This window comes from Pseudopipra pipra, chromosome 9, assembly GCF_036250125.1.
Source record: "Pseudopipra pipra isolate bDixPip1 chromosome 9, bDixPip1.hap1, whole genome shotgun sequence".
Lineage (NCBI taxonomy): Eukaryota > Metazoa > Chordata > Aves > Passeriformes > Pipridae > Pseudopipra > Pseudopipra pipra.
In genome coordinates, this window is record NC_087557.1 from 1,047,219 (window position 1) to 1,068,182 (window position 20,964).

Here is a 20,964-nt window from a genome sequence, read left to right on the forward strand (position 1 = left end):
ACTTTCAGAGACACTTTTCAATCACAAATCCATGCCAGGGATTTAAGACCAATAGGAGCATCAACAATTGCAAGGACAGTCAAATCTGATCTTTAGTTTAGAAATAATTTGGGGATTTGCAGCTCCAGAGACCTCAGCTGGGCAATGAAACAACCCTCAGAGGACTTGGAATAATTCCTCCCTGGGGGTCACACATGATTTCTGACTGTGTAACTCCCTAAATAAGTCATTAAAATAATGACTGCTTTGTAATTTATTGGTTTTTTCTCAGCAGCCATTGGAATGTCTTACAAATAAATTAGTGTGTGGGAGTTGCAGCAAAAAAAAAAAAACAAAACTGTGACTTTTCTTATTTTTAAAAGATGTTGAAACTTCTCATCACAAATGATGAAATTGAAACCAGGCAACAGAGGGGAAAATGAGTTTGGACAAAACTGGAGCCATTCTGAGGGAAAAAAAAAAAACAAAACACAACAAAACAGAACAACAAAACCCAAACCTGACACTTCTACTTTGAAAACTTGTCGGGTTTTCTTTTTTTTTTCCTACCAAAGTCTACAATTTTCAGTTTGGGATTTGGAGAATTTAGAGCACATGAGCCCCAAGATGTTGGTTATTGAAGCAATGACCATCCCAATTTGGGGAAGGAGAGGTAGAAGTTTGACTTTTGTGCTCAGTCACGTCCAACACGAGGAGGTACCACAGCAGTGTCTGCAAACAGCTTCAAAACTGCTCCACCCCTGACCTAAAATACCTTGGTTATTTTTATCACTCCAAGTGGGACTGCACATCTTGGTGAAAGTGCAGAAAAAAAGCTGTGAAAGTAGATGAGAGAGAAACAAAATGGGTAATTCCAAAAGCAAACTGCTCAGAGCAATGGTCAAGAAAGAGAATGATAGGACTCGAGGAGGGCATGTGTGTTAAACCTCAATTCAAGCACTGCTGAAATGATTCCTGGTGTTGGTGCAGAATGCTGAAGCTTTTGATGAACTGTTGGTTGCTGCATCTCTTTGATTTTATTTCCCTTTCAGAATCAGGAAATGCAGTAAAATATATTGACCTCAGCAAAGTGTTTGATATAATGTCACATTCCTCAATTATTTGTTACGATGAAGATGATGGAGAGCAACACAACAGTCCTGAGATTGGTGTAGAAAGAGCCAAGGGATGCCTTTAAGGACTGAGCTGGGAAGTGACATCCTGCCATGAGAACTCTTCCAAACAGAGCCTTAGGACTGATAAGTGAGTTTTCTGGGATGGCAGATCCCAAGGCTGTCCCTCAGCTGAAATCTGTGTGACCAAGAGGTATCCAAGTGTTTCCCTCGTGCCTCAGGCACTGCCTGGGGGTCTCCAGAGCCACCCAGTGCTGCCATGAAGAACCCAAGGACACAGATTTTCCCAGTTGTCCCTTCAGGGCAGGGGGTGGCCAATGAACCAGTGGCCACCACTTCCATGGAGTCATTAAGGTTGGGAAAGACCTCCAAGATCATCAAGTCCACAGGAACAGATCTGGCTTGGTGAGTATGGAATATCCAGTGAGGAGAACATTCCCAAAGGTTTAATGTCCCCGTGTTTGTGGACTTTTGGTAGAGGGAAGAGGTTTGGGGATGTTCTTTGTTAGGTTTTTTTTGCCTTTCAGTTGTCTCCACCTTCAGCTGGACGTGTCCCACGGCCACTTCCACCCTCAGCACTGGGAGGAACGTGCTGCCCTTTTTTCCCAGCTCTGGTAACACATTCCATGCAAGCTCAGTGCCTGGTGCCTCATTGCTTTTCCAGAGTCCTGTCCCCCATTTATCAGTGTAATAAAACAGCTGCAAGCTGCCTCCACTGAGATTTGTTTGTTTGTTTGTTTGCAGGGTTATTTTATAAACATGCCAGGTGATTTACTTAGGAGTTTTCATATCAGGTTCACCTGACAGAATATTGCTGAAATAATTTGCAATTTGTTTCCATTTATGTGTACTTTTTAGCACATCCTGACAACACAAGACCACTAGCAAATAGGAGATGAATTATATTAATCCTTTCTGTCATTTACAGAAATGGCTTTTTCCCCTTTCATATTTCAACTCAGTCATATCATTCTCAGCTGAATTATTACAACGTGGGGAAAAAACTCTTTTTAGAAGTAGTAGTGATATGCTGTTTTTCTCTGCAAACATCTGGCTTCAAAGATAATGGCAGCAACAATTATTTGCATCATAACCAGAGCTCTCTTGATAGCTGGAAGCTGCTGTTATTATCTCTCAGCCTCCTGACCTGTCCCCAGTGTAGGAAATACCCTGTCATATTTCCCCGTGACACTAAACTTTATGAGATGCTTGTGACCTGCCACTGAGGAAAATTGGCTGCAGGGTTGCCTCTGGTGTGTATTTTCCCTATGCAAATGAACTGTGAGGGCTGAATGTAAATAAGTAAATAAAAGCAAATATTTCCATGTGGTTTCTCCAAAAAAAAAGAAGTGCAAACCCCTAATAAATTCCCCTAATAGACTGTCAGCTGCTCAGAGGCCTTGTCTGCAGAGGGGAATTGGTACCTCAGAAGAACAGAGGGAATAATGAGTCAAGTTGTTCTCAGTCATTGCTGTGAGAGGGACCCTCAGGGTGAACAGCTCAGTTTATCCAGTCACAGCTCCTCTGCTTTTATTAATGTCAGCAAACATAAGGAGAGCGGGTTTACATGGATATTGGGAAGGAATTCCTGGCTGTGGGGAGGCCCTGGCAGAGATTGCTTAGAGAAGCTGTGGCTGCTCCATCCCTGGAAGTGTCCAAGGCCAGGTTGGAGATAAAATGATCTGAATGTGTCCAGGGTGGGATTAAAATCCTTCAATCCACTGTGGTTTTTCGGGTGTGAGTTGAACTGAGCTGAAAGGACATTAATCAAGTGAGGAGTGAAGCTCAAAACAGGGACCATGCTCAAAATTTGGTCTGCTGAGCAGCTTTGTCACAGTTCTAACAGGATCTAAAATCACACCAGTGTCCCAGTGACACCAGAGGCAACTGGACATACTGGGAATGTCCCTCTTACCATATTTCCTTACTTTGTTCTCCATACAGGATGATGAAAGAGGAAAAGGAAACACTAACTAAGATGTAAAAATAGCATTAGGAATATTAGGAATACAGAGAAGCTGTGGCTGCCCTATCCCTGGAAGTGCCCAAGGCCAGGTTGGAGCATCCTGGGCTAGTGGAAGGTGGCCCCTGCCCATGGCAGGGGATGGAAAGGAGTGACCCTTAAGATCCCTTCACCCAAATCAACCTGTGATTCTGTGGTTTACATGGTGGTAGTTGGACCAGTGGTGCTTCCCAATGTGGAGTGGGAAGATGCAGGGAAGAGCTGCTGCCCATCCATCCCATTCCCTGCTCCCATGGCATAGTCCTTTGGGGCTCCACTGCTTTTCATCCTGTGCCAGCTGCACCTGGGGCTGAAGCTCCAGTGCTAACAGAGGACTCAGGAAGGCAAGAGATGTTTCAAAGCCTCCTTCCCTCCCTGCTCCTGTTCTGTGGTGCTCCTTCTGCAATTTTCATGGAAAGGTGAGGGAGTCACACAGCTCAGAAAGCATCAAAAGGCCTGATGTGTCAAACAGCAGTTTGAGGAGCCCATTTATATAATATATTCATCAAGAAAAGGTTATACAGGCAGGAAATGGAAGTGATAAGATCCAGATGGGACAAACAACTTCAGTGTTGCGTCCTCACCTTTCCATTGCCTTCCTGAAAACTTTCAGCCCTAATCCAGCACTCTGTCAAACAGAACCCACACTGAATGGAAGCTTTATGAGTTCCACCAGCAAAAAGCTGCTGCCATCATTTGATTAGTGATGCTGGATGTGCCTCCCTTAAATTCTGCAGCGCTGCTTCATCAGCAGGGCCGTCACACACACGGAAATTGGGGATTCTCTGTGTGTCTGTGTGTGTGTGTGTGTGTCCAAGTGCTGTTGTTTAAACAAAAGCATCTCGAACTGGCCGACCCCGGTTATTTTGCGGTGTAAAAGGAGCAATTTGGCAGGGACAAAAGCCGCGTTTCCCCGTGCTGTTATCAGCAATGAATAGCTCCGTGGCTCCCGAGGCTTCCCCGCTGTCAGCTGTTCCCACACCAGCGCACACATCCAGGGCGAGAATCCTGCCGGGATTTATTACACACCTCCACGCCCGGATATATCTCAACTCCATCTCTCAGCACTCCCTTATTTCTGATGCAGATTTATCTCTGTGCCCTCAGAGCTGTCGTTTGCTCCCTTTTACCACCGCGAACTCTCTGCAGGGTGATCTCTGCATCGATGAGCCCGGGGCAGGGAACAGCACCCTGCGTTCACAACGTGCAAATCCCCTCCTTTCCCCCCCTCCATCCTCCTCGGCTTTGGGGATTTACAGCGGCTTGTTTTCCTCTCTCCGGGTCCTTGTGCTGGTGGTGTTTCTCATTTTTAGAGCTTGGCAGGCTGAGAAATGTGATCTTGGTTGTACGACAGACTGCAGAGCCCTGGCACAGCTGCCTGCACAGATGCAAATAGACTGCAAGTGCTCGTTATCCGAGGAGCCCTGAGCTCTTCAGAAGCAAACAAACCTTATTTTTTCCCCCCCTTTCTTCCCACTGCAAGGAAAAATAAGACAAGAAATACCTCCCGTGCTTTACAAATACACAGCAAGCTCGCAGCCTTTTCCTGAATGTTCCATGAATCTCATGTAATCCCCAAATGCTCTTCCCCTCCTCCCCCAGTGCAGCCTGTGCCCCTGGGGGATGACCTGGGCAATAAGGAGCACCCAGAGGGTCTCCCAGTCCAGCCAGCTCAGGGACTGGGTTACTGGGGCTCATCCCATCCCTCCCCACCCCTCTATATCCTCTGTGCTCCTCAGAACATTTGAAGGTCAGCCTTTTATCACGGGGTTGAAAACAACACCCGAGTTTGGAGAGGTATTTTGGGTACTTTAACGAAGGTATTTTGCACCCTTCCTTTCAGACAAATGCAGGACCTCATCTGGAATAAAAGAGCTGAAAAAAGAGTTTCATTTGCCATCCAGAATATAAATAATATCAAGGCTGAGTAGGGGTGAAAGGCTTGTCAGCATGAGGGATGGCTGGGGCTGTTTGCATGACCCTGTGCACTGCTAAAGAGAGAAAAGTACCCAGCCATGAACCAAAGGCAAGGCAGGAGCAGAGAGCTTGGGAGGGCAACCCAAAACTTCTGTGCATCTTATTTTTACAGCCTAATGCAGAGAGGAAACTGCAGCTAAAATGATCTGAATGACTCCAGGGTGGGATTAAAATCCTTCAATCCACTGTGGTTTTTCGGGTGTGAGTTGAACTGAGCTGAAAGGACAATAACCAAGAGAGGAGGAGTGAAGTTCGAAACAGGGACCACACTCAAAATTTGGTCTGCTGACCAGCTTTGTCATAGTTGCTGACAGGATCTAAATCAACCAGTGTCCCAATGACACCAGAGGTAAGAGGACATACTGGGAATGTCCCTACTTTGTTCTCCATACAAGATGATCAAAGAGGAAAAGGAAACACCAACTAAGATGTCAAAATAGCCTTAGGAATGTCAGGAATACAGAGAAGCTGTGGCTGCCCCATCCCAGGAAGTGTCCCAGGCCAGGTTGGACGGGGCTTGGAGCAACCTGGGCTAGTGGAAGGTGTCCCTGCCCATGGCAGGGGGTGGGACTGGATGAGCTTTAAGATCCCTTCCAACCTAATCTGTTCTATTATTAGCCTTTCTCCCCTCTTTGGGAGTAAAGCTACAGGTATTTAGCCAGATATTTCATTTCCAAGTATCTGACACATGAAATGAATTCATCAAAAAAGAAGTTTCTGGAGAAAAATGAGGCTCTTTGTGAGAGCAGCACTGTGCATCCTGGGTCCCAAACCATCTGAGTCCAGGGCTGATTTTCCTAATCTTTGGCAGGCACAGAAAGAAGTGGGGTTTTTAAGGATAAAGTGGACAGCTGTTTATGAGGAAGCAGACGGCTCTTCCCTTCGAGCTTACCAGGACACCTCCCCGAGTTCAACAATTTTTCTCCTGGCTCAGGGGTAGACTTATAGGCACCAGATGCAGCCAAACAGCTCACAACCATTTTTCCCCTGCAGGAGTTCCCACAAAGCTGAACAGTGAGGCCCAAACGGGGCCTCAGCACACGCAAATGCAGAGCCAGTGGAGCGTGAGCTGATATTTCAGATGAAACACATCCAGGCTCACACAGAGACTCATCCCTGGCAATGGCCCTGCACATTTTCCATCTGTGGAAACCCACGAGTGTGCCTTTAACTAATGAGTGGCCACAGGGCTGAGGGAACAGTCTTTTTCCAGGTTTTCTTACCAAACTCCTGAAGGAACTTCAAAGCCATTAATGGAGCGGAGAGCTGGAAGTTTTTCCAGGAAGGCAGATGGAAGCAGAGGTGTCTGAAAACGTTTGTTTTCCAAGTACACTTTCCTTGACTATTTGCCAAACCAAACTGGATGTTCCAGCAGTGAGTGGAGAGTGGCAGTGGAAAAGCAGAGAGAGATCAATGAGCTCAGGGGATCATGGAATTATCATGGAATCACGGGATCGTGGAATGGTTTGGGTGGGGAGGAATCTTAAGGTTCATCCCTTTCCATGGGCAGGGACACCTTCCACCAGCCCAGGTTGCTCCAAGCCCCGTCCAACCTGGCCTTGGACACTTCCAGGGATCCAGGGGCAGCCACAGCTTCTCTGGGCAACCTGTGCCAGGGCCTCCCCACCCTCCCAGCCAACAATTCCTTCCCAACATCCCATCTAACCCTACTTTCTTTTGGTTGGAAGCCATTCCCCTTGTCCTGTCACTCCAGGTCCTTGTCCCAAGTCCTTCTCCAGCTCTCCTGGAGCCCTTTTAGGCACGGGAGGAGAACAGGAAAGGTGAAAGTAGGAGGAATTTGTTGGGAAAAAATTGTGAATGACCTACAACGAAACCTGTTGTGCATCACAGAACACAACCAAGAAATAAAACCGAACCCAGCCCACCTCTGACAGAGTTTTAGGGGCAAACTGCTCCTCTCTGCTCAAGCTTGTTTGGTGATTCCAACATGAGGCCTACTTGTATAGCACAAGCTTTGCTGTTCCATATTCTTCCACAAAATTTTCAGGCTTTAGGGGAATCAATTTTTTTATCATTACCTTGACAAAAAGAAAACCAAGAATAGAATGTATTTATTAAAAAAAAAAAAAACACACCAAAAAAAACCCAAAACCCCAAAAACAACCAGACAAAAACCAAACAAACAAAACCCCAAAGAAAAATCAAAAACAAAGCCAAAAAAAAAAAAAAAAAAAAAACCAACTTTTTGGTTGTCAAAATTCAACTGAACTTCCTGGAACAATGGAGGATCAGCATAATTTAAGGGACTGACCAACTTGCCCTAGAACTCCACCTGACCATGGGATGGGGCTGAGCAACCTGGTCTGGTGAGTGGCCTCCATGTCCACGGGAGGGTTTGGAACTGGATGATCTTTAAGGTCCTTTCCAACCCATCCTGTGAGTCTGGGATTTGCTGCCAAGAAGATCCAGGAAGGTGTTTGCAGGGTCTCTGCCATGGGAGTCGTTATCATTCCCTGTCAAATTATGAAGGCTGGAAGTTTGTCAGCAGGGTTAGAAGAGGGGTTTTTTGGAGATGAAATCACTTTTGGAAATATGTTTGTCCCCGTGCATTTTGATAAGACCATCTGATCAGAGGGTGAGTCTTTCAGAACAATGAATTTCAGTAGGACTTGAGCTCCTGTCTCAGTTTGAAATGAGGGCAGTATTTGTAAAATTATTTGAGTACTTTGGAGCTTTGACCAGAAATTTCTTTTATCCCCTTGATTCCAAAGCCAATATTCCTAAACACACATTGAACAGTTCAAGGTGTGCTGTGCAGTTGTGCTTTATTTCTTGGCATTTGATTTGTGTGGGATCTGTCTGATCCCAGGTCTGTCATTCCTAAAAATACAGTGCTTGTTTTCAGGGCTGGATGGGATTTCTCACTAGTACAGGGTTTGGGACCTGTGTCTTAATTATGTCTTTAAAATGTTCATTTCAGGCAGAGAAGATGCAGCTGGATTCAGTTTAACTCTACCAATAATTCACTGTTAGCACCGAGATAACAGAAGAACATTTTCCTCTTGGGAGAGGTTTGAGACAGAGGGTGATCTGTGGGTTAAAAATCAAGTTATATGTTTCATACAAGAGTTACTGTACTGTGATAATATTTATCTAGAGGAATACAAACAAAATTGTGAGCAAACCAATTTGGGCTTTGTGTTTTCATTGCTTTTGTCCTTTTTATTCTGACAAAACCCCTGGAGATTTTTCACTTCCAAAAGTGGGGCACCCAAGGCATTTTTTTTCAGAGGAGATCGTGGTGACTGTTAAATGCAATCAGACAACTGTAGAGGTCCATGGCCAAGGAAAAGATGCCTTACAGAGGGAAAAATTAACCTTTCTCTAATATTTATCTAAATTGTACCTCTGGAATTTTAAGGAAAATCTGGCTAACAAAGGAAAACCAAACCAGATCAGGGGCATCAGCTTTTCTTCTGGTTTTACACCAGTTTTCCACCAGGGGCAAGATCAGCAGCACTGAGAAGTCAAAGCCAGTCCTAAAGATTTCACTCCATGTCTCCTTTGAAGCATTGTCCCACACGTGGGAAGGGATATCTGGGGAAGAAAACTGATGCATCACTTACAGTATTTTTGCTTCCTTTCTTTAGGAAGATCCCAAAGGCAGAATCAGGATTTATTTTTCCCCCTTTACTGGAATTAAATCCCAGCTTTGAAGTGACTTTGGTGCATGTCTGTGTGTCCACATCCTCCAGCCACAGCTAATCCTAAAGCTTTCAGTCCTCCTCTTCCCCTATATCCTTGTTCCCATAGCTCATGGGAAGCACATGGAAATGCCTCTGGAGATCCACCCCGTTCTCTAAATGGGGAGAGTACAATTTTTCTGGGAAGTAAATTATTTAAAAGTAGTGTGTTTGTGCCCATTTTTGCTGAGCTCCTCCACTATGGCAATTTATATTATGCCTAAGTCATAGAATCACTGAATTATACTGGTTGGAAAAGACCAGACTTGGGTTTTAGGGGCTTGACATGATCCTGAATCACAGTAATGACCCCCTTCAACCCTGTAATTCCCTCTGACACCACTGTTGGATTTTCTGCATGACTGAGGCTTTAAAAGCCATAATTTGTGTTTAATGCAGTGGTTTGTGTTTCACTAATGTGTTGTTTTTGTTGTTTTCTTGTTGACTCACAGTTTTTCTCCCTGAAACAAACTTTGTGCCAACAAACCATCCAAGCTTCGAGTTCATTTCTAGTTTATCATTTCAAAAAAAACCCAACTTAAAATCATGGAATATCCTAAGCTGGAAGGGACCCACAGGGATCATCCAGTCCAACTCCTGGCCCTGCATGGGACCATTCCAAGAGTCACACCAGGAGCGTTGTCCAAACACTCCCTGAGTTCTGGCATTTGGAGTTTTCTCTTTTCCACACAGATATCTGGATATAGGAGATTGAAATGTTACTTCAAATAACATCTCCAAGAAAAAAAAGCCAAGGAAAGAGGAGATGGCTCTTTGTCTCAACGTCCCAGTGGACACCTGCAGGTGACAGATCCCCTGAGCACCAGGCAGGAGAAGAACAGAGCAATTCTTTACCTTTATCTCTGTTTATTAAGCAGTGTCCCATTTATCTTGCCTGACTTGTCCAGATAAAATCCTCTTTTGGGACAGGAATATTAATAACTTCCCAGCTTTTCATGTTTCTTTGCAATGAAAGGCAGGAACATCATCTTAACTAATGCAATCTTAGAAGCAAAACCAGGACAATCATTAGACCATTGGAAACCTTCACACTCTTTCAAAAGAGAAACCAACAGCATAAAACACTTTAATAAAAAACACCTCTCTGTTCTGTGACCTCTGGAAAAACAGGCAGACTCATATCTTTTATAACATCTTTTCCTTCACTGTTGAGAGTATTTATTTCTTAATTGAGAAATACAAAAGGACAAGTACTTTTGAGCATTGCACAGCATAGAATATCCCATTTTGTTCATATCCTACTTCATTCATTCCCTTAAGCCAGGTGAGTTTTCTAACTATCTTTTGTTCAAATTTGAACTACTTTTGAAAATAAATTTGTTCTCAGGGGGAAAAAAATGCAACAATTCCTCCAAGCTTTTCATTTTGACAAAATTCAAAGTCTGATTTTAAATGCCAATGCTATCAAAGAATTTCAAAGCAAAAATTGCTTCCCCGGGGAAAAAAAAAAAACAAAAACCCACAAAAAACAAACACAAGGTACATGAAATATCTTTTGATATTGTCAAATCTGGTGTTTGTTGAATCCCAGAAGGGTTTGGGTGGGAAGGGACCTTAAAGCCCATCCAGTGCCACCCCCTGCCATGGGCAGGGACACCTTCCACCAGCCCAGGTTGCTCCAAGCCCCGTCCAACCTGGCCTTGGACACTTCCAGGGATCCAGGGGCAGCCACAGCTTCTCTGGACAACCTGTGCCAGGGCCTCCCCACCCTCTCAGCCAACAATTCCTTCCCAATCTCCCATCTCTCCCTGCCCTCTGGCACTGGGAAGCCATTGCCTATTGATCCATCACTCCATATCTTCATAAAAAGTCCTTTGTTACTTTTAAAATTAAGCTTTGATAATTGAAATCCTGATTGAAGACAAAGTGACAGAGGTGGCTTTTAAGCTGTTAAGACTTTTCCCCCCCCTATTTTTGGCCTTTGCTTTTCACCTCTGCCTTTTGGTGTAGAATACTTTATTTTCTTTTTTTGCTGCACCATTATATTGATAACTTTGGATTTCTTTATCATTAAAGAAGTCTTTGCAAGGTGGGTTCAGAAATGACAGAATTTTCAGTTCATTTTTCCCTGCTCTCTGAGGATCCCTTAGGACATTTGAAGCCCCTCTTTTTTTTTGATTATTGGTTAATGCAGCCTATTCCCCCTACACTTGGCACTACACCCTGATTATTTCCTGCCATTTCCATCCACCCAAAGTGCCCCAAGTGTTTGATTTCAGATTGCACCCAGAGCCACGTCCAGGAGATAAATTAATTGCCTGCCCTTTACAAATCCAAAAGGACTTTTCTCCCCCAATCTCTGGTTCTGTCCTCAAGTAGAGGCATTAACCCTCCCCCAGCAAATATAACCTCTCTCACCAGGCTGGAGCACAAAGGAGTGATTAAGCCAAGCCATATAGTTTTAGCTTTGGTTTTCTACCACCTGACTCTCTAATGGGCTTTGACTCCATGAAATATGTGTCTTTACCCTGTCTGGAGCAGGATTTACACCCAGTTGTAACAACTGGGAACAATCTGAGAGTTTTCTCAGGGAGAAAATGGCCGGGAAAGCTGCCTGTTACTGCCTGAAAGGCCATTAATGCCTGTCAGGGAAAGAAAGGTTATTTAATACCAGAGGAATTGCTACTGGAACTTAGGCCAGCCCAAATGCTCTTCCCACTGGTGAGATAACCTATTCTCTGAATTAATTTATGAATCATCTTTGAAGCTGCAAAACTTCTCCAATTACTGCTTGTAGAGGGCACCAGCAAACAGTCTCCCACTGGAGAAGCTGCCCAGGAAGAGAAAAGTCGGATAATTCTGGGTTACTTTTGGCTTTAATTTCTGTTTTTCTGATATTTATATTACTATATTACATTGCTAATATTCCATATAAACATACCTTTTATTGTATTTTGGCTTTTTGGAGCTGTCTGAGATATCATGGACACCACTAGGAAGCTCAGACACCTGCTGAGAACATTCCTCTCATTCTCTGGGTGCTGAGAAGGGCACAGTCCAAAATCTTCCCCCTAATTGTCACAGTGCTGGGCAGGATGTAAAATTAAACTCAAGCAATATCTGATTAGCAAGATCAAATTATTTCAGAGCTGCAAAGTGCTTCTGTGGGGGGCTCAGCAACAAAAATCAAACTTCCCTTGCAAGGAAGTGCTGCCATGAGTAAAGTGCACATTGAGGAGCCAACACAGAGAAGAAAAAAGGGGAAAAGAAGAATTTGTTATCAACAGAAGTGTTCTTGGTGTTTAAACCTATTTTTCAAAGACTGAAGGCAACAGGAGTTTGCCTCCCTAATCCCAGAACCACTGAGGGTGGAAAAGTCCTCCCAGCCCATGGATCCACCCTGTGCCCGATCCCCACCCTGTCCCCCAGCCCAGACCACTGGGTGCAAAAAAACCCCAAAGCTAAAAACCTCAACCAACAAACAAAAGCCCCAAAAAACCCACCCAAAACATAAAATAAAATAAAAATTAACATAAACAATAATAATAAAAAATAAGCCCTAAACAGAAAACAAGGGGAAAACAATAAACCTGTAGATGGAGATCTACCAAAATATCTTAGGAAAGCTCAGAATTTTTGTAGCTTTTGAGCAGTTTTTTTTAAATTAAGCTAGAACTCAGGGGCTTTAGCAATGCCTTGGTATTCCTGTCAGAGCACACTTTCATCCTCACCCTTCTCTTTAAATTTGTGATGCTGAGCTCAACTCCTCTTTTAAAATGCACACATGTGGCTTCTGGAGTGCTGGAAGCCAGGCTGCTCATGGAATCAGTGAATCCCGGGATCCCTGGGGTTGGCAAAGCCCTCCCAGCCCATGGATCCCCCTGTGCCCGATGCCCCCTTGTCCCCAGCCCAGAGCACTGAGTGCCACAGCCAGGTCTTCCTGGGACACCTCCAGGGCTGGGCACTCCAAACCTCCCTGGGCAGCCCCTGCCAAGGCCTCACCACCCTTTCCAGCAGGAAATTCCTCCCGAGAACCCTCATAACCCTCCTATCCACACAAATCCCCCTTGGCTGAAATCACTTGTGTTTTAGTGGAAATATTGGATCTGTGGCACCGTCTCTCCCTTCCTTTATGTGCCCACCTGGGAAATATGGAGGATGTAAAACCCTGCTAAGATCGACTTTCCTTGGCGGAAATATTTTTATTATCCCTGTATTTCCTAATCCCCAGCAGAAATGTTGAGGCAAACCAGTCCCCACATAAAGAAACTCATTTGCCTCCTCATCATTATATTCATTTCAGCAGCAGAAAGGAGGAAGGGAATATTAAAACCTTTAGATAGCTGTCACCAATTATGTGAGGCTGGAAATATTCCTATAAAGGGAGGAGGCCTCTCGTGCTGCATCATTTGTGACTGTCCAAACAGCACCAGGCAGGTTTAACTCCTGTGTCTGCATTCCCTCATCCCTCCACACACCAGCAAAGCTCAGCAGAAAGCCACTGGAGCATATCAGCCACCACCAGTCTCAATTAAGGGCAATTAGCAGAGCTGCTGTGCACGGGAGTGAGACAGATAATTGTGGCACCAGAGACAAAACAGATCCTGAACAGGAAGCAGAATATGGCTTTTACATCCTTACTTGTTGTTTATGGGAGCCGTAAATGTTTTGCACTGTGTTTATCTGCAATTTATGATGTTCTGAAGTGAAAGCTGGAACTTGCCAAAAAGGGAAAACGAAGTAGAGAGAGAGAGAGAGAAAGGGAGTTTTAGCAGCAAATACTGCCAATGAACCTTCTGCTTAACCAGGTTATTATAAAATCTACCTTTCAGGAGGCAGATGAGAGTGGATTGAAGCTATCACAGCTAAAACACACCTGCTCTCTCCTGTTCACACAGCATGCAATAGAAAGCCATGGAAAATCACTTGGGTAGAGAATTCAAATATCATCCTATTTAAAAGCATTTTCTTTCAGCAGCAAGAACTTTAAAATCAGTAATTTTACAGGTTGAGATGAGGGTTCCGATTAAGATCAATTTAGAAAAATTTGAGATTGGAGAGGAGAACCTCTAGCTGCGTATTTTAGGTGTTACTACTTGGAAATAGTGTTTTCTCTTGCTGGGGCTCATTTAGGGCCAGTGCAAACACCTGAGCAAGGGTCAAGAAAACTAAAGGTCGAAGGGCTGAGTTCACTCAGGAGGAAGAGCTTCAGTGTCAGCTGGACTTGGGACTGAATCTGTGATTTAAGAGAAGGATCTGTCTCCCATGGCAACTGTTTAGATTCGAGGGTGTACATGTTGCCTGTGATAAGAAAGCAGTGGCTTCAGGAAGGATCTTAGAGCTTCGTGTCAAAAGAGCCCCGATGGCTTGGAAGGGAGCTGATGTTGGGCGAGCACAAGGAACTTCAGAGACAGGAAGGCCTTGATGCACCCAGTGAGACTGGGATGAAAGAAAGGTTCACAGCTCAGAAAGTAAAATTAATATTGTATGTTCCTGGAGCTGGAATAATAAAAGCCTTTTGGGCCTGAGGGCAAACATGGTATCTGTGGGAAATGTGAGTCCCTGTAATGCTCCAACCCCCGAGCTGCAGCTCCCGGGCTCAGCCAGGAGTTTTATTTTAAAATACATATATGGGGTTCTTTAATACCTCGAGGTGGTGTCAAGAGAATAAGCCACAGACTTGTTCCCGAGAGGTTTCTTTATTAATTTAGGGGAGAACATAAGGGAACGTCACAAAGGTTCAAAAAGGGCACTACACGAGCTGGACAAAATGTTCCGCTACGATACCAACACTGAAGTCAAAATCTAATCCCTCCAGCTCCAAGCCACCTAAAGCATCAAGAAAGGAGCAAAGAAAGAGAGGCAGAGGGAGCAGGAAGAGAGGAGGAGAAAGAGGGAGAGACATCATGGAGCTCCCACCGGGCCCTCGTGTCAGAGCAGCTCTCCCAGTGCAGGGACAGGGCCATGGCACAGGGCAAACACCTGCCTTGGGCTTCATCTGCTCTGGGACCTCTGGGCAAACCCTCCAGGGGGGTCTGGGACCCACCAGCCACTCTGGGGTCCCACGGGGGGTGGGGGGCAGTGACCTCACTGTCCCAGTGTGAGCTGGGTGAGGGGCTGCAGGAGCTGGGGGGTGTTATAGGGCAGTGTCCTCACTGTCCCCATATGAGCTGGGGGGTGTTATAGGGCAGTGTCCTCACTGTCCCTGTGAGCTGGGGGTGTTATAGGGCAGTGTCCTCACTGTCCCTGTGAGCTGGGGGTGTTATAGGACAGTGTCCTCACTGTCCCTGTGAGCTGGGGGTGTTATAGGGCAGTGTCCTCATTGTCCCCATATGAGCTGTGGGTGTTATAGGGCAGTGTCCTCATTGTCCCCATATGAGCTGGGGGGTGTTATAGGGCAGTGTCCTCACTGTCCCTGTGAGCTGGGAGGTGTTATAGGGCAGTGTCCTCACTGTCCCTGTGAGCTGTGGGGTGTTATAGGGCAGTGTCCTCACTGTCCCTGTGAGCTGGGGGGTGTTATAGGGCAGTGCCCTCACTGTCCCTGTGAGCTGGGGGGTGTTATAGGGCAGTGTCCTCACTGTCCCTGTGAGCTGGGGGGTGTTATAGGGCAGTGTCCTCACTCTTCCTGTCAAAGCCCACTTCCACTCTGCATTAAAGGGCTGCAGACAGGACAATCACCTCCTGGAAGCCACAGTTCACCTTTCTGGTGTCATCCAGAGCAGTGGATGTGCCTGCAGCACCTGGGTCATGGCCCTGTCCCAGGCTCTTGCCCAGAGCAGTCAGGTGACACTCCCTGGTGTGACTTTGGCCCTGGGGGACAGCACAGCCCCAGGGGCTGGCCAAGGCTTGGAGATGGTCCCCACTGTCTAAAGGGGATAAGGCTGGGGTGGCTGCTCTGCCCAGGGATGTGTAACTGGCTTTATCCAGTTCCATGTAGGGCTGGAATATCTCCCAGAACCCACAAGCTCCTGTCTTGAACAAGAGAGGACCCCTGACATTGCAGGACTAAAATTAGACTTGATGAACACCTCCAGTAGGGTTTTATCTGAACATCAGGCAGTGACTAATCTTTTCCTATAAACCTGCTGTGATGATGCACCAGAGGTAGTGAGTATTTTTTAAAAAAATTTTTTTTTTTTTTTTTTTGGCTAAGCTGTTTCATGTGACAAGTGGCTGTTTCTGTGGCTGGTGACTGTGTTAAGTGCCCCAGCAAGGCTTCTGCATCACTGTCAGCCATTTATCTTCCAGCTGTATCTTCATGAATTTGTCTTTCAGTTTGCCAGCACCTTGTAGTGTCTGACACAGAGGCTTTTATTGAGAGCCTTGTTAGGTATTCCTTGAATTGCTGCTGCTGAGTCCCAGCAAATATCACTGACCATCTTCATTTTGCACTGTATCTCTCCCTCCTCTGCCTGCTCACCCAGCCCTTCGTTCATTTGTTGTTGTGTCCTTTATCTCTGTCTCATTTTGCCTTATGAGCTGCACAAATTCCTGTTTTCTCACTGATTGCCAACACACCTGAGAAGCAAAACCTCCAGCAGATCTGTCTCAGTCTCTCACTAACCACAGAGTCACTTTTGATTGTGTTCCTCAACCTCTCTTTGATGTGTTGCTGCAGAGGAGAAGCTGCTGAGGCCAGTGGGCTCTGGGATGGAGAGGATCTGTCCTTCCTGGCCCTGGGGTTTCTCCTCCCCTCTCCTGATGGACATGGCTCTGCTCCCACCCCTCTCACCTCCTTTCTCTCCATCTTCCCAGGCCCCTTCTCCTCCAACCTTTACTCTGCCTTTCTCCCTTGAAGCTGCCACCCAAATAAACTTCCTGCTCCTAATCATTATTTCTCCATTAGTTCCGGTCTGGCAGTACCTACACCCAGATTTGGTGTTTCTGATACACCCCCAGAGTGAACCCAGATTGACCTGGGGGTACTGAAAGGTCCTTTACAAGCTCTGCCCAAATGGACAGGCCTGGCTTTAGAGCCCTGATCTGCAAGATCTGTGACCTTCCTGATCTCACCTGGCTTGCTTTTTAAATATTTTTTCTTTTTTTAAACATCTTTTTTTTACAACATCTTTTTTTAAACTAACCTTTTTTTCCAAACTACTCCTCAGGCACAGGGTGGGGTTGTGGTGGTGTCCTGTGCAGGGCCAGGAGCTGGACTCCATGATCCTTGTGGGTCCCTTCCAGCTCAGGATGTTCCATAATTCTCTGAAATCCTGGAATTTGTGTCTGCCTGTGTCTAGTGATGCACATTTAGTCCCTCAGGCACTCCCATGGGGAGCTGCCCAGATCTCCAGTGCCTCTGCTTGATCATTGAGTGATCTCACTATTCCCAATCCCTCTGCAGAGCTTGACCCTGGGACGTGCCAGGACATTCCTCCCCTTCACCTGCCAGGGTGAGAGACAGAGAATATGCACCTTCTTCTGTTTTATCAAAGGATTCCTACAAAACTATCATAGAACCATGGAATCCTTAGTGCTGGAAAAGCTCTCCAAGCTCCTCAAGTCCAACCTTGGACTGAGTGGCCACTAAACCAGATCAGGAAGTGCCACTTCCACTTGTTTTCGGAACACTTCCAGGGGTGGTGACTCCCCCACTGCCCTGGGCAGCCTGTTCCAAAGCCTGACCACGCTCTCAGTGAAGGATTTTCTCCTGCTATCGTGGATAAAAGCCCTGGAAAGGGAGAATCAGCCCTTTTATACCTCTCTGCAGCTCCAGTGGCATTGCCAAGCTGCGAGGTGGTGCCCCTGAGTCCCAGGAAGGATTAGCAGGTGCCTGCCAGCTCAGCACACTCTGAATGCTCACAGCTGCCCCTGTTTCCCTTGGCGAGGCAGAAAAGCTTCAAAATCTGATATAAAGGCACATTCTAAACCCCAAATCATGCAGAGACCACGTTTGTTTGAGCACAGCTTTAGCCAGTGCCCAGGCAAACCTGCTCCCGTCCTCCCAGATTGCCCTGACCTGGTGTCATGGGGAGGATTTCAAAGTCAGTATTTCACTGAGGACAGAACCCCTTTGTTAATCTATGATTTATAACAGAATTTAGCTCCACAATCCCAGTTTCTCCCATTTTCCTGCCTCACGGTGTTAGGGCTGAGAAAATCACCCTCTGCTAATCCAGCTTCATTACAGCCCTACTTACAACCTGCTACCATCCTCACTGCTCCTCTGGAGCCTCACAAGCCTTCTCCTGAATTAGAAAGAAAGGTTTTGAATTTCACTTTTGAAGGGAAAAAAAAAAAAGCCCCGAATTCTCCGTGATTTATTCAGTGAGCAGAAGAACATTCAGTGTATACATTTAAATCCAGCCCAGACAGAAGCAGTTATTGTTAAAATCCTTGCATGGCAGGATGAGCTTCTAATTTTAGAAAAACAAAAGTCATTCTCTGGGCTCCAGAAACTCAGTTCCTACAGAAGCAGGCCTGATAAATTGCTTCAGAATCTCTTTTCTTATTACCTGCAGCCACACAGTTTGGAAATAAATTATATATCACACTTCAGGAAAAACGTATTTAAGTAATGCATAGGTACAGGCACATATATATATATAAGGAGAAATATGTATATGAGTAAAAATGTGTCCAAATGTACATACAGATGTAGACAAAAAAATACATGTTTCTCATAACCTAAATCCATAGCTCCTTTCACATCCACAGAATCCAAATATTCCTGGATCTGGTCCCGTGCCTTCCGTTGGACCAGCTGATGTTTATCAGGTGAGGAGTGGTGCTTACAAATGAAATAAAACTAATTAATTAGTGTGTTTTACTTAGCTCACACACATTTTTCCCACCCACATCCACGTGCCCATTGCAGAAGGAAAGAAGCCTTTTCTCCCTTCAACCAACACGAGGGGATAAAGCAGAAATGCTGGGAGTGATTCAGTATTTAAACAAACAGCAAGGTTTGTTGCAAGATCTCACTCCAGGTCTCATAAATACTCATAAATTGAGGTGGATGTTGCTCTGCAGCCCATGGAATGTGCCCTGCAGAGCCTGGGATCTGCCCTTCTCTGCTCAGGGCTTCATCTCCCCTGTTAAATGGGATTTTGTGCCACATTGCCATGGCCCAAAGTCCTAGATAAAGAAAAGAAGACACCCAGCAGGCAGGTCTGTCTTTGCTTTCTTCCTCTGTCCTACATACCTCAGCTACTCTTATCACCCTTGCTTTTGTCCTCTCTAAAGCTTTTCATCACAGAACCTTCCTTCAGCAAATTCAGCACTTATTGTTCTGTCTGGTGCCTTCATTGTTCTGTCAGAAATGTGTGACAAGTTCTGTCCCCACCAAGCTTTCCCTGGATAATATCTATACAAGAAACAAGTATATACTCCTTCCTCTTCCCTCTGGGAATTCTAGTTAGCTTTATTTGGCCTCTTAGAACCGCACTTCCACAAAGTCCACACACATCTTTACATTTATTCCCCTAAGAAATCTCACTGAATGCAACACTCATAAAAAAATGGGGGGAAAAAAATGAGTCATAAGGCTCAAGGTGAATATTGATTAAGCCAAGAGGGCATTAAACCTTCTTATGGAAGCCATTAATAATTAATAATTAAACTAACAGTGTATTTTTCCAAAAATGCATCACATTCCTCAGTGTGTGGGTGCTTGTTGTGTGTTTTGCTGCTCCAAAGCTGACACAGAATCTCTGTGACAGAGCTGGTGTTACCTAAAAAATCTGAGTGCCACTGTGGGTTAAAGGAAAGGATTGTTGGAACTCTGATCTTTTCAGTAGGTTGGTGGATTTTGTTGATGTGGACACTGTGGCAGAAGCAAAGAACTGTTTTTGCTGCAGGAATGTTCCAGCTGATTTTGGTCATGTTCCAGAAACCTCCAGCCATCCAATCACTGCCTCAAGCCTCCCCTTTTCCTGCCTCTGAAATAGGGACAGCAACAGGCATTGGTGTCAAACCCATCTATAAATAAACAGCAATGTTTTTTGGTAGTCTGTTATCGACAGATCTCCCTCCGTTCCCATCTGACCTCTCAGGAGCATCAGCCGAATTTTACCTTTTTATAAATAACTGGAGAACGTTATTTCCTGACATAAATTATTCCCAACTATCCTTTAGCCCTCTGTGTTCCACCTCATCTGAACAGCTGAACCCCAGAGGGCTCAAAATGTCCAAATATTGTGCCATAATGGTCACCCTCAAACCAATATTTTGATATAAAAAATAGAAGTCAACCTGCCTGGGCTTCACCTCAAGCCTGAATCCATGGGTTCATTTTTATTTTCTTAGGGAAACTGTTCCCAAGGCAAATAAACCTGATTTCTATTTCATCTCACAGCCTGACAACTATTTACTTTGATGTTTCTTGGTTGTTGCTTCTCGTCTCAGTATATAGGGAATCATGGAGTGTTATAGGGCAAAACCACCCCAAACTCCTGCAAACCAACCCCTAAATGATGTAGTGAGGTAATATGGGAAATTATATCTGATAGCCAGGCACTTTCAGCCATGAAAACATCAAAAGCCTGCAAGCAAGATGAGAGAGAATTTTTAGAAAACACCTTTGACACAGGGATGGAAAGAGAGCCCCTAAATAACCCTCAGCCAAGATGGTTTTGATGTGAGAAAGGTGGAAAATTGGTCTCCAGACCAGCAAAGGAAGTGGGTAAAGAACTGGGAAGAATTATTTCTGTGTCTTTGATCAGTGGCTCCAAACTCTGACTGAGAAAGAAATGCAATTATTTGTAGCATCGAGGGGGAAGAGGCTTAAAATACTTGTGGAAGGGAGTCACTGAGGAAAAGTGGTGCTGGAAGTGCTGGGATGTTGTGATGATGAGACTTTCACACATATTTATCAGGCCTTCTAAGAAAGGAGCCAGAAATAGCATCCAGAATAATTTAAAAAGGTGCCAGAAAGCTCCATATTCCAAGGAAGGTGGTGAACTCACTGTGATATTCTCCTGCTTCAAGGAAAAGTAAAAGTTCCCTAGAATGGTCCCATTTCAAGTGCACCTGAGGAAAGAAGTGGTTGAATTTCCAGCCAATCCAGGGAAAGGAAAACAAAAAAAAAATCCCATGCAAAAGAATGTTCCCTTCTATCAAGCAAAGGGAAGCAAATCTTAAAGTGTGTAACAGCCTCTGAGAGATGTGGTAGTTAATTGAGATACAAAGGGGTGGTGGGGATAACACAGTGCTCTGAAAAGCTTGGTGGGTACAACAGAGATTCCAAATGGGAGAGAAAGGCTGACCA